The sequence below is a fragment of the Arachis hypogaea genome, chromosome 15, assembly GCF_003086295.3.
Source record: "Arachis hypogaea cultivar Tifrunner chromosome 15, arahy.Tifrunner.gnm2.J5K5, whole genome shotgun sequence".
NCBI lineage: Eukaryota > Viridiplantae > Streptophyta > Magnoliopsida > Fabales > Fabaceae > Arachis > Arachis hypogaea.
Genome location: NC_092050.1, coordinates 90,699,986 through 90,714,256, shown reverse-complemented (window position 1 = coordinate 90,714,256; position 14,271 = coordinate 90,699,986). Strand labels below are relative to the sequence as shown.

The window sequence follows — 14,271 nt, the reverse complement described above, 5'->3', positions numbered from 1 at the left end:
CCCAAATGGGATATGCCCCAAGGTCACATAATGATCAAGCAAGTTACATGGGGTATTTCCCACCACCACAAAATGATTCAAGTTACCATACTAATTGTGGTTGGGGAAATCAAGATCAAGGAATGATGGGGTTTGAGCAATCAAACCAAATGGGATACTTTCCAAGGTCTCAAAATAATTCATACTCCTATGAATGGAACAACTATCCAAATTGTGATTGGGAAGGCCAAAACCAAAGAGAATTGAATGTTTCCTATCCCATCCATCAAGAGCCATCATCCCTTAATGCATTTAAGCAAAATTGTCCAACCTCACCTCCAAATTTTTCATATCAAAATTCTTCACCACTTAAGTTTGCCTCAATAAAAAATTCCTTCCAAAATCCATACAATTCAATTCATCAACCACAAAATTCTCTTCATGGTCCACAAAACTCACCTAATTATCCGCCAAGCATATACCACTACAATCAATTCCATTCACAAAACAACCAATTCCATTCACAAGCCAACTCTAACCAACCACCACAACCTCCCTTAGATCCATACTCTAGGCTAGAATTTCTCATTGAATAGTGCATAAAGAACCTCGAAAGAATTAATAAAGAATTAGATGAGACGGCAAAGGAATTTAGAGAAAAAGAGGAAATAGCAAAAAGGGACCATAAAGAAAAAATAAGACAATTAGCACAATCCTACGCTGAAGATCCAACCACTCTCTTTCCTTGGCTAAGGTAAGAAAACAATACCACAAGAGGAGTAGTGCTAAGAAAAGAGGATGAATATCAAATAGTGGGTGAAAAGGAGGGATTGGAAAAACAAGAAAAAGAGGCACACATACCAAGTAAGATCCCAATGAATAAGGAAGAGGTTGTGAGAGTATATAAGCCTAGGGCTCCATATCCACAAAGGCTACTTAAGGTGACAAAGGAACATGCAAACTCACTCCCAAAGAAAGCAATGCAAGACCTTACAAAAGAAAGGGAGGAAAACAACCAAGGGAGTCCACACTCCAATGAATTAGAGAGTTGCATGGAGGATGATTTAGTTGAACCATCAATCCAAGAGGTTCTTGATGAAGAGGACACTCCAACAATCACACAACACCTAATTCTTGCAATCAAGGAAGTGAAGACAATCAAGGAAAGCACTCAAAGAAGGATTGTGACTAAGAAACAAAAGACAACATCCATGAAAAAGAGAAGGTCAACAAAACGCAATCCAAACCCCACCCCAACAAGCAAGAGGAATCAAGCTAATAACAACAAAAGAAGGCCTGTTAGGAGGCAATCAAATCTAGGGGTATCAATTTTCTCTTCTTCTCCCTTGAAGTCATTTCTTTTAACCAATTGGAAGAAGAGGAAGAAAATTAAGAACCACATGTCAAGCTAATGACATTAAAAGAGCGCTTGTTAGGAGGCAACCCAACCGTTGGTAACATTTTCTTTCTTTGCTTAGTTTACTTTCAATAATTTGGCATATGATTGAATTCTAAGTTTGGTGTTGCATGCAACAATTTGATCTTCAATCTTTAGTGGGTACTTGCATCATTCTAAAATGAAAGTGTCATACTAAGTTTGGTGTTGTCACTTACCTTTCATGCATAGTACCATACACAACTCACTTATTAATGCAATTACATTGTCTCTTTTCTTTGTACCTTGATTGTTATCTTTAATTTTGCTTGCTTAAACACATGCATCACTCACATTACTTTCTTGAAAACATTCATGATTAATCATAAATAACATCACCAATATTTTATTTGTTGCTTAAGGACAAGCAATCATTCTAAGTTTGGTGTTGGAGAAGGAAGGAATAGGAGGAAAATGACAACAAAGATGAAGATCTACAAGGTGGTTAAGTTCCTTTTACCCTTATTTATTTCCTATACTTTCATTTCTTTTATATGCATGTGTGTTCTTCTTTTTTGGAAAAGCATAGTTTATTTTGAATTGTAACATGTTGCTTTTACATCATAATTACCATCTTGAAATTTGTGAGTCAAAGCAATTAAGCATCATGATCATAAACAAACAAGGTAATTAAAGAAGAACCTAGCATGAGCATATAAGTATTGGGAAGCTAGTATGACTATTGTTGCTCAATTGTATTTGAATTTCTTTAATTGAAGTTTTCATCTAGGATATTTTATGAAATTTTTGAAATCATGAAAACCTTGAAGAAGCAAATGAAAATAAGGCAAGAAAAGAAAAAGGGAAAAATGAGAAAGTTGAAGGCTCTGAGTACTGATGGAGGGCGAAAATTGGCCAATTAAGAGTTCAATATAGAAATACATTGTGAGTATAGTTCTTAACCAGCCAAAATCCGCTCATCAATTTAGAAAGGTTGTAACAAAATTAGAATAAAAATACTGGGAGTATGAATCCCAAGTCGTCTCCCAACGAGTTGACAGAAGGGTGCTATCTTATTAATCAAGAGTTTTCTGAGTAGTTTGAGAGTTGAATAATAGAAAATAAATAATTGTAAATTAAAAGAGAATTATATATTCAGAATAAAAAGCCTTGACTGGGTGAATGATTAATTGGAAGTTCTATCCTTGTTGGAATTCTCTCAAGTGTAGTGTAAAAAGGTTGTTATTTTTACTTAGTTAACCCTTACTAAATAAAGGAAAGTCAAGTGATTAAGCTAACTCTTATTCGCAAATCCTAGTCCTCTCCCTTGGGAAGGTCTAGCGTTAGTAAATAGAGAATTAGCCAACAACTTCCAATTTAACTAAGCACTTGAGCATTCCAACTCAAGTGTCTCCTTTTAATCAACCCCATGTCAAGTAGGGAATCTACTCCATTGACATGAAAATTAATTGCACATAATTAAATAGGGAATAAAAGGAAGACATGATAGACAATAACTATAATTTAATTAAAAGTGAAAGTAATCCTTTGCATTAATAAATTCTAAAAATAATCCAATTGTAACCCTAAACAAGAATTAAGAATATGGAATAGTAAAGGAATAAGGAAAAAACTAGAATAATATCTTCAACGGAGGTAATGACTCTTCAATATCCAAAGTAAAAGCATAAAACTAAGAATATGTGAATGTAAAAGAAAACCTAGAGGAAGAGTAATTTTCTCTCTATATTCAGATCTAAAAACTAAAACTATACTAATGAGAATCTCTCCTGAGTTTCTACTCGTTCTCTGGCTCTAGTCTGTGTTTCTGAGCCAGAAACTAGGTCTAAACTCGGCCCGAAATTGCCCCCAACATTTTCTGTTATTTCTGCAGATCGCGCATGTCACGCGTACGCGTCAGGCACGCACACGTGTCATCTTGCATAACTCCATTCCATGCGTACGCGTTAGGTACGCGCACGCGTCGCTGCAAATTTCTCCATATCGCGCGCACGCGTGAGCCATGCGTTTGCGTCGATGCACACTGGTTATCTCCTTAGTTTCTTGTGTTCTTTCCATTTTTGCAAGCTTCCTCTCAATTCTCTAAGCCATTCCTTCCCCATAAAGCCTGAAACACTTAACACACAGATCACGGCATCGAATGGTATAAAGGGGGATTAAAATACACAAATTAAAGATTTCTAGGAAGCAAGTTTTCAACCATAGAACAGAACTAGGAAGGAATTGTAAAATAATGCAAATCATATGAATAAGTGGGCAAGGACTTGATAAAAACCACTCAATTGAGCACAAGATAAACCATAAAATAGTGGTTTATCAAGTACCAATGACAATTTATTAGTCAAGTACTTGTGGTGTTTATGCATCAAGCAAAAGGCTTGAAAACAAAATACTTAGAGTCAAGGCTAGGCTCAAGTGTAAAGCACTCCCTCAAAGATCAAGGCTCTAAGCACCAATGATTAGAAGAAAAGTAAAGAAAAGAAAGAAATGAGCTTCAAGAGTCCTCTAATTAAATGCTTGTGGTGCTTATGTATCAAGTAGTAATACTTGAAAGCAAAGCATTTAGAGTTAAAGCTTTTAACAAATGGTGCAAAGCACCCAAGAAGCTAAGCTAAGAAAAGAATGAAAAGCTTGTTTCAAGGAAGGAACATAAAGAAAAAGTTTTTATAAAATGAGCTAGATAGAAGCAATAATCATTTGAATTTCTTTTGTGATTGTAGCATGCATAAGAAACTAGCCAACCATGAATATAAATATTGCTATTCTTCTCACCTTGGTTTGTCAATATTTATTGCATGATTCTTTGTTTGCTTGAGGACAAGCAAAGTTTAACTTTGGTGTTGTGATGACTTGCATTATTTACCCTTTTTACCTATGCGAAAGGACCATAAAAAGAGCATATATTCATTGTTTCAATGCAATTTCATGAACTAAATGATAAATATTAAGGTACATTACTTTGAAATGGGTTTGTATTGAATTTTGTATGAAATGATAGAAAAAGAAGCAATAAAAGCACTAATAGAGGAAGCACACTCTCAAGGTGGCAAAAGAGTTGGAGACAAACTCAAAGAGAAGCAAATAGGATTTGCAACCCTAACCTCTTCACACTCAAACAAGAATAACTCGATCTACAAAGATTCAAATGCAGTGATCTTAGTGCCATTGGAAATTAGACTTCCAGAGCTTTCCAACCATATATAACACTCTATAGTGGACACTAGATTTGAGGGTGCAAATCGCAGTTCTTTCAGCACTACGTAATCGGCGTGGCACGCCAAAATCTGGGCGTGGCATGCTGGGTGAAAATTCCGGCAAGTCTGCCAGACTGACCTCTTCACCTTCAAAAGATCATAACATGGGCTAGAGAAGTCCAAATGATATGCCTCCAGCGGGATTGGAAAGATGAGATCTAGAGCTTTCCAATGATATATAATAGTCTATAGTGGGCATTTAATTTGGGGACCCAAACAGATCAATACTTCAGCGTGCAAGGTTTTCCAAACCTTCAAAAGCCCAAAATGCCACTTCAATGACATTCCACATTGGGCCACTTCTAATACTGTAATTCCTTCATTTATTCTTCAATGTTTCAAGCTTCTATGAAGAGAATTAAAAGTTCACAAGCCGAAGTCAAGCCACAATTAATAATCAATCAAGGCCACAAGAATCATCTAGAAGTAATTAGGAAATTTGCATTTGATTGTAATTTCATTTGAATTTCTAATTTAGGTAGCTTATAAATAGGACCTTAGATTCATCAATTCACACACACCATGGAGGGGTGGAGGTGACTCCACCCCCCTTTCACTCTCATTCTTTTCTCTTCTTCCATTTCTTTCATACACACTTTTGTAAATATTTTGCTATGAGTTTGTAATTTCCAACATTGGGAAAGAGAGCTCTATTTCTATTTGATGGATTAATTTGTTTTTATTCTTCTTCTTCTCTTCATCTCTCTTTGATTTACTTGAAGGATTTTCGTTCTTCATTTAAGCATTCAATTCTCTTGGGAAAGAGATTGAATGTACATGAATTCTATGTGAACCTTGGGAAAGGAATCATAGAATGATGCTTGAAAATCCTTCTCACACTTGAGTAGATTTGAGTATGGATGGGATATTGTGACATTTAATCTATCCACTATTTGGGTCTAGGAAAGTGTGTGGTATAATTAGGGACCATTCTTCATCTCTTATCATGAGCAATTAGACCAAGGAATTGGCTATTGAGTAAGATTTGAGAGATTGAATTACCAAGGAATTGGGATTTAATCAATCATGATTGCCAAGAGGTCAATGAGTTGCATGATTAAAGAGGAGATGAAAACTATTGATCCTAAGAATGCAATATCTCTTGATCCCGATGTTAATTTCATTCTTAATTCTTGTTATTTACTTTTTGTCTTCAATTCTTGTTATTTACTTATGCGCATTTATGGCTTTCTTTACTTTTTCACATTTATGCCTTCCAAGTGTTTGTAGAAATGCTTCACTTGATTTTACTTTCTAGTCATTTACTTTCTTGCACTTTACTTTCTTGTACTTTTCATTCCTTGCAATTTACATTCTTGCACTTTAATTTTTAGCACTTTAATTTGTTGTCATTTACATTTCTTGCACTTTATTGTTTTCCTTTACTTTCATGTCATTTACTTTTCTTGTTGCTTATCATCACAATTATGACCGTCTAACTAGAATAATTAATCAACTATTGCTTGCTTAATCCATAAATCCTCGTGGGATTGACCTCACTCTTGTGAGTTTTATTACTTGATACGACCTGGTGCCCTTGCCGGTAGTTATTACGGAGAATTAATTTTTCCATATCAGTAACTGATGAACGGATAATTTATACGCTTTTTGGCATTGTTTTTAGTATATTTTTAGTATATTTTAATTAGTTTTTATTATATTTTTATTAGTTTTTATTTAAAAATCATATTTCTGGACTTTACTACGAGTTTGTGTGTTTTTCTGTGATTTCAGGTATTTTCTGGCCGAAATTGAGGGACCTGAGCAAAAATCAGATTCAGAGGCTGAAAAAGGACTGCAGATGCTGTTGGATTCTGACCTCCCTGCACTCAAAGTGGATTTTCTGGAGCTACAGAAGCCCAATTGGCACGCTCTCAATTGCGTTGGAAAACAGACATCCTGGGCTTTGCAGTAATATATAATAGTCTATACTTTGCCCGAGATTTGCTGGCCCAAACAGGCGTTCCAAGTCAGCCCAAGAATTCTGGCGTTTAACTCCAAAACTGGCACAAAAGCTGGAGTTAAACGCTTAAACTGGCACGAAAGCTGGAGTTTAACTCCAAGAAAAGTTTCAACACATGGAAGCTTCAATGCTCAGCCCAAGCACACACCAAGTGGGCCCGGAAGAAGATTATTGCATTAATTACTCATTTCTGTAACCCTAGGCTACTAGTTTTCTATAAATAGGACCTTTTGCCATTGTGTTTTCATACTTTTAGATCTTTTACTCATACTTTGATAGACCTTTTCACGTTTGGGGCTGGCCTCATGGCCATGCCTGAACCTTGTTCTTATGTATTTTTAACGGTGGAGTTTCTTCACACCATAGATTAAGGTGTGGAGCTCTGCTGTTCTTCATGAATTAATACAAGTACTATTGTTTTTCTATTCAACTCAAGTCTATTTCTTCTCCAAGATATTGATTATTCTTCAACTTGATGAATGTGATGATCCGTGACACTCATCATCATTCTCACCTATGAACATGTGTCTGACAACCACCTCTGTTCTACTAGCAATGGCTTGAATGCGTATCTCTTGGGTTTCTAATCTAAGATTGGAACCTTCGTGGTATAGGCTAAAATTATTGGCGGCCATTCCTGAGATCCGGAAAGTCTAAACCTTGTCTGTGGTATTCCGAGTAGGATTTGGGAAGGGATGACTGTGACGAGCTTCAAACTCGCGATTGTGGGGTGTGTGACAGACGCAAAAGGATCAATGGATCCTATTCTGACATGATCGAGAACCGACAGCTGATTAGCCGATGATGTGACAGAGCATCAGGATCATTTTCACTGAGAGGACGGGATGTAGCCATTGACAACGGTGATGCCCAACATAAAGCTTGCCATGGAAAGGAGTATGAATGATTGGAAGAAGGCAATAGGAAAGCAGAGGTTCAAGGGGAACAAAGCATCTTCATACGCTTATCTGAAATCCACCAATGAATTACATACGTAACTCTATCTTTATTTTATGTTTATTTTCATCCCCTTAAACTCCATAACCATTTGAATCCGCCTGACTGAGATTTACAAGATGACCATAGCTTGCTTCAAGCTGACAATCTCCGTGGGATCGACCCTTACTCACATAAGGTTTATTACTTGGACGACCCAGTGCACTTGCTGGTTAGTTGTGTGGAATTGTGACAAAGTGTGATTCACGTTTGAGAGCACCAAGTCTTTGGCGCCATTGTTGATGATCACAATTTCACATACCAAGTTTTTGGCGCCGTTGCCGGGGATTGTTCGAGTTTGGACAACTGACGGTTCATCTTGTTGCTTAGATTAGGTATCTTTTCTTCAGAATTTTTAAGAATGAATTCTAGAGTTTCAAGGTGATGTTCCCACCATCACAAAAGCTGATTGATTCTCATCAATTTAGCTATTATATGTAATGTCCTGCTGAATCTTGGCCAAACATGTCTAATCCTTTTTAGACTGAAGCTTTAGACTAACATTGCATGATTCCTGGAATTTTTATTAAAAGTTTTGATTCTATTTATTTTCTTTTCCATATAAGTTTCGAAAATCACAAAAAAATTTATAAAACCATAAAAACCAAAAATATTTTATGTTTCTTGTTTTAGTCTAGTATCAATTTTTAAGTTTGGTGTCAATTGCATGTTTTTATTCTTCTTGCATTTTTCGAATACATGCATTATGTTCTTCATTAATCTTCAAGTTGTTCTTGATGATTTACTTGTTCTGATCTTTAAATACTCTTGTTTTGTGTGTTTTGTTGTTTTTCTTATGCATTCTCAATTTGTTAGTGTCTCTTATATGAAAATTTTTAAGTTTGGAGTCCTGCATGCATTGTTTAGTTGATCTTAGTTGCATTTTTATTGATTCTCATCATCAAAAATTCAAAAATATTTTTAAAACTATGTCTTTTCAAGTCAATAATACAGAGAATTGTAGATTCTGAACATTCAGCAGAGGAATCAAACAGAAAAAGCTGGGCGTTCAAAACGCCCAGTGAAGAAGGAAAACTGGCGTTTAAATGCCCAGCCAGGCCTAAAAAGGTAGAGTTTTGGGCGTTAAACGCCAGAATGGATGCCATTCTGGGCGTTTAACGCCAGGATGACACTAGAGGGAAGATTTTGTTTTTAATTCACATTTTTTTCAAGTTTTCATAATTTTTCAAAATCAAATATTTTTCAAATCATATCTTTTCAATCATATCTCTTTCAAAATCAATTTCTTTCCATTTTATATTTATTTTTACTATTTTCAAAAATCCTTGCTTCAATTCAAGATTTACTTCAAAAATTTTCAAGTTGTTACTTGCCTATTAAGAAAGGATCAAATTTTAAATTTTAGAATCATATCTTCTAATTTCTTGTTAGTCAAGTAATCAACTTTGATTTTAAAATTTTCTCTTTTTAAATTAATCTTCAATCATATCTTCTCAATCACATCTTTTTCAAAATTAACTCTCAATCATATCTTTTTGATTTCTAATTTCAAAATCTTTTTCAAAAATCACTTGATTTCTTTTCCAATCTTAGTTTTCAAAAATCATCAACCAAATTTTCAAAATTTCTTTTAATTATTTCAAAATCTTTTACTTTAATTTTCGAAAATTCTTCCCCTCTACTCACATCCTTCTATTTAAAGGACTAAGACTCCTCATCAAGGTGCAATTCGAACTCTATCCCTCTTGATAAGTTCGAATTCCCTCTTCTCCACCTCTTCCTTCTATTCTTCTTTTCCTCTGACACCTCAAGGAATCTCTATACTGTAACATAGAGGATTCCCTACTTTCTTGTTCTCTTCTCTTTCATATGAGCAGGAACAAAGGTAAAGGCATACTTGTTCAAGCTGATCCTGAACCTGAAAGGACCTTGAAGAGAAAGCTAAGAGAAGCTAAAGAACAATTCTCTTTAGAGGGCCTAACAGAGTTCTTCAAAGAAGAAGAAACCATGGTAGCCAAAAACAACAATGCCAACAATGCAAGGAAGGTGCTTGGTGACTTTACTGCATCTACTCCTGATTTCTATGGGAGAAACATCTCAATCCCTGCTATTGGAGCAAACAACTTTGAGCTTAAGCCTCAATTAGTTTCTCTAATGCAACAGAATTGCAAGTTTTATGGACTTCCATTGGAAGATCCTCATCAGTTCTTAGCTAAGTTCTTGCAAATCTGTGACACTGTCAAGACCAATGGGGTTGACCCTGAAGTCTATAGACTTATGCTTTTTCCATTTGCTGTAAGAGACAGAGCTAGAACATGGTTGGATTCACAACCTAAGGAAAGCCTGAACTCTTGGGAAAAGCTAGTCAATGCCTTCTTGGCAAAGTTCTTTCCACCTCAAAAATTGAGTAAGCTTAGAGTGGAAGTCCAAACCTTTAGACAGAAGGATGGTGAGTCCCTCTATGAAGCTTGGGAGAGATACAAGCAATTGATCAGAAGGTGCCCTTCTGACATGCTTTCAGAATGGAGCATCATAGGAATCCTCTATGATGGTCTGTCTGAACTATCCAAGATGTCATTGGATAGCTCTGCTGGAGGATCTCTTCATCTGAAAAAGACGCCTATAGAAGCTCAAGAACTCATTGAAATGGTTGCAAATAACCAATTCATGTACACTTCTGAAAGGAATCCTGTGAATAATGGGACAACTCAGAAGAAGGGTGTTCTTGAGATTGATACTCTGAATGCCATATTGGCTCAGAATAAAATATTGACCCAACAAGTCAATATGATTTCTCAGAGTCTGTCTGAAATGCAAGCAGCAACAGGCAGTACTAAGGAAGCTTCCTTTGAAGAAGAAGCTTATAATCTTGAGAACCCAGCAATGGAAGAGGTGAATTACATGGGAGAACCCTATGGAAACACCTATAATTCTTCATGGAGAAATAATCCAAATCTCTCATGGAAGGATCAACAAAGACCTCAACAAAGTTTCAACAACAATAATGGTGGAAGAAACAGGTTTAGCAATAGCAAGCCTTTTCCATCATCTTCTAAGCAACAAACAGAGAATTCTAAGCAAAGTCACTCTGACTTAACAACCATTGTCTCTGATCTAATCAAAACCACTCAAAGTTTCATGACTGAAACAAGGTCCTCCATTAGAAATTTGGAGGCACAATTGGGTCAGCTGAGTAAGAAAATTACTGAACTCCCTCCTAGCACTCTCCCTAGCAATACAGAAGAGAATCCAAAAAGAGAGTGAAAGGCCATAACCACATCTCACATGGCCGAACATGGAGAGGAGGAAGAGGCAGTGATTCTCACTGAGGAAGACCTCAACGGACGCCCACTGACCTCCATGGAGTTCCCTAAAGAGGAACCATGGGAATCTGAGGCTCACACTGAGACCATAGAGATTCCATTAAATTTACTTTTGCCATTCATGAGCTCTGATGAGTATTCTTCCTCTGAAGAGGATGAAGATGTCACTGTAGAGCAAGTTGCTAAGTACCGTGGAGCAATCATGAAGCTAAATGCCAAGTTGTTTGGTAATGAGACTTGGGAGAATGAACCTCCATTGCTCATCAAAGAACTGGATGACTTGACTAGGCAGAGATTACCTCAAAAGAGACAGGACCCTGGAAAGTTCTGAATCCCTTGTACCATAGGCACCATGATCTTTGAGAAGGCTCTGTGTGACCTAGGGTCAAGCATAAACCTTATGCCTCTCTCTGTAATGGAAAAGCTAGGGATCATTGAGGTACAAGCTGCAAGAATCTCACTAGAGATGGCAGACAATTCAAAGAAACAGGCTTATGGACTTGTAGAGGATGTCTTGGTGAAGGTTGAGGACCATTACATCCCTGCTGATTTCATAGTCCTAGAGATTGGGAAGTGTATGGATGAATCTATCATCCTTGGCAGACCCTTCCTAGCCACAGCAAAAGCTGTGATTGATGTTGACAGAGGAGAATTGATCATTCAAGTGAACGGAGACTCCCTTTTGTTTAAAGCTCAAGGATATCCCTCTGTCACCATGGAGAGGAAGCATGAAGAGCTTCTCTCAATACAGAGTCAAACAGAGCCCCCACAGTCAAACTCTAAGTTTGGTGTTGGGAGGCCACAACCAAACTCTAAGGAGTAAAGAGAACTACTCCATAATCAAAGGAAACATTTCATCAACCACATGGAAAGCATTACTAAAAGACATATTAAAAGTGCAATTAAATTGAAATTAAAAAGTACCCACTAACAATTATCAACATACAATCACTCAAACAATACAATTAATCATGAAAATCATCAATGTAACATTAGCAATTCAAGATTCACAAGATTCATGAAATGGGTATAAAATGACAATTGATAAGAAAACATAAAACTAACACAAGATCTAAACAAAATTATACTAAGGAATTCAAATTAAACAATCAAAACTAATAATTAACAAGATCCAATTCAGAATTCAACAAGGGAAGATCAAACTAAAGCTAGATCTAGAGATGAATAAGGGTTTCTCTCTCTAGGATAACAAGAACCAAAAATTAGCTAAAAATTTTGTCTAAGTGTAAAATGAATGATCCCCCCTTTCCCCCTAGCATCCTTGGGTCTTTTCCATGCAGAATTTGGGCCTCTTGAGCCTCAGAAATCGGCAGGCACGATTTCCTTTAATGAGGTCACGTGCAGCTTGTCGCGCGTACGCGCCATGCGTGCATGCGCGCCGGTGTGGATTTCCCTAATCTGTGCGGATGCGTCAATCTTTGCGCGCCGCTTCCAGCTGTACATATCCATGTGTGTGCACGAGGTGCGCGTGCGCGCCCATGCTGAAATTCCCAAAATCCAAATCTTCATGTTCCTTCCTCTTGTGCATGCTTTCTTTCTCTCTTCTAGGCCATCCTAGCCCTATAAATTCTGAAATCACTCAACAAACACATCACAGCATCGAATGATAATAAAAGAGGATCAAAATATAGCAATTTTAAGGAAAAAAAAGCATGTTTTCCTTCACGAAGAAATATTAGGAAGAGAACACAAAACCATGCAATTCTTGTGAATAAGTGTGAAAAATATTGACAAAACCCCCCAAATTCAACATAATATAAACCACAAAATTGGGGTTTATCACATCTTATAACAACTTATTTTCTCTCTTGTGTGCATTATTCTCTTTCTATGATTGTAATCTTTAATTTGTTTGATTCTTTATGTCCATTATTTTGTGTAGACATTCATTTATATGATTGAGGCCATCATTTCATTAACTCGCTTGCCCAAATAGGCCTACCTTTTATCTTCCATTGTTAGCCAATTTTGATCCTATGATTAACCTACTTTGTTCTTTAATTTAGCACATTACAAGCCTTGAAGCGAAAAACAATAAATGTCCTTTATTTGGATCTTTGATTAGCTTAGGCTAGTGAGTGTGTATCATTCAAGTGTGGGAAAACTTGGGACATTGGTTGAGAAAAAGGTGTGTGTTGTAAATCTATTAAAAACATTGGGAATTGGGTACAAACTCATGTGTTAATTAAATCTAAAGCCATATGCATTGATACTTTTGTATATATTTTGGTTTGCAAAAAGAAAAAAATGATGAGAAAATAAAAAGAAAAAAATGTATATATGCCAAAAGAAAAAAAAATAGAAAAAGAAAGAAATAAAAAGGGGACAAAGCGCCCCAAAGTGAAGCTCAATAATAAAATCAATACATATGAGTTGTGATGAAAAAGAGAATGCATGAGTATGTGAAAAAGTGAGAAAGGGGTAGTTAGGTTAGCTTTGAATTTGTATAGGTTGTTATATAGGTTAGGTGGGAAGTTTAAGCTTATCAAAGATTCAAATTTCAAGTCCACTTGACCATATGCATCCTACCTTGACCCTATCTCCATTACAACCTATGAATAAGACCTCGTGATAATTGTATGCATGCATGAAACAATTGTTGATTGTTAGATGAAAAATAAATCTTGGAAAGCATGATTAGGGGAGAATCGAGTGAATCAACCCATATACATTTGAGTGATTAGAGCGGATACACATCCGGTGAGGGTTCGATTGCTCAATTAAATATTTTCACCTAGATTCACCAGAACAATTCCATAGTATTACCACTAACCATCGGAATCGGAAGCCAGAGGAAGACTATCCACTCTGATTTTGTGATCATCAAGGACTCCATTGCCTACAATATAATCCTCGGAAGAATGACGATCAACGACCTATCCGCCGTCATCTTCATCAAGTTCTGAATCATGAAGTTCTAGGCTGATAACGACACCATCGAAACGATACATAGGGAACGGGAAGTTGCGATAGAGTGCGACAAATTAGCTTGGCCCTTGATGTGTATTTTTGGAAAATGAATTCCAAACACACAAATCTAACCAGCAAGTATACCGGGTCGCATCAAGTAGTAAAACTCACTTAGAGTGAGGTCGATCCCACAGGGATTGATGGATCAAGCAACTTTAGTGGGTGATTAGTTTAGTCAAGCTAACATTGAGTGAATTGTGTGACGTTGATCAACAGAAAATAAATTGCAGTGAAATATAAATGGCAGAAAGTAAATGACAATAAACGTAAAGGGCAAGGAATGTAAATTGGCAAAATCTTAAATGACAAGAAATGTAAATTACATCAAATGTAAAGGGGGTGGGTGCTGGAAATTTAAAGAAAGCAGCAAGAAGAACTTGGAACAATTGCATACGAATTAAATTGCAT

General features: G+C 36.4%; 1 non-coding gene across 1 annotated transcript; it reads right to left on the bottom strand.

Annotated features, from left to right (window-relative positions):
• Positions 1 to 9,958: 9,958 nt before the first annotated feature.
• On the bottom strand, positions 9,959 to 10,066 carry LOC112753788 (small nucleolar RNA R71). Its single transcript, XR_003178155.1, has one exon. It is a non-coding gene; the product is annotated as a small nucleolar RNA R71 (small nucleolar RNA).
• Positions 10,067 to 14,271: the final 4,205 nt, after the last annotated feature.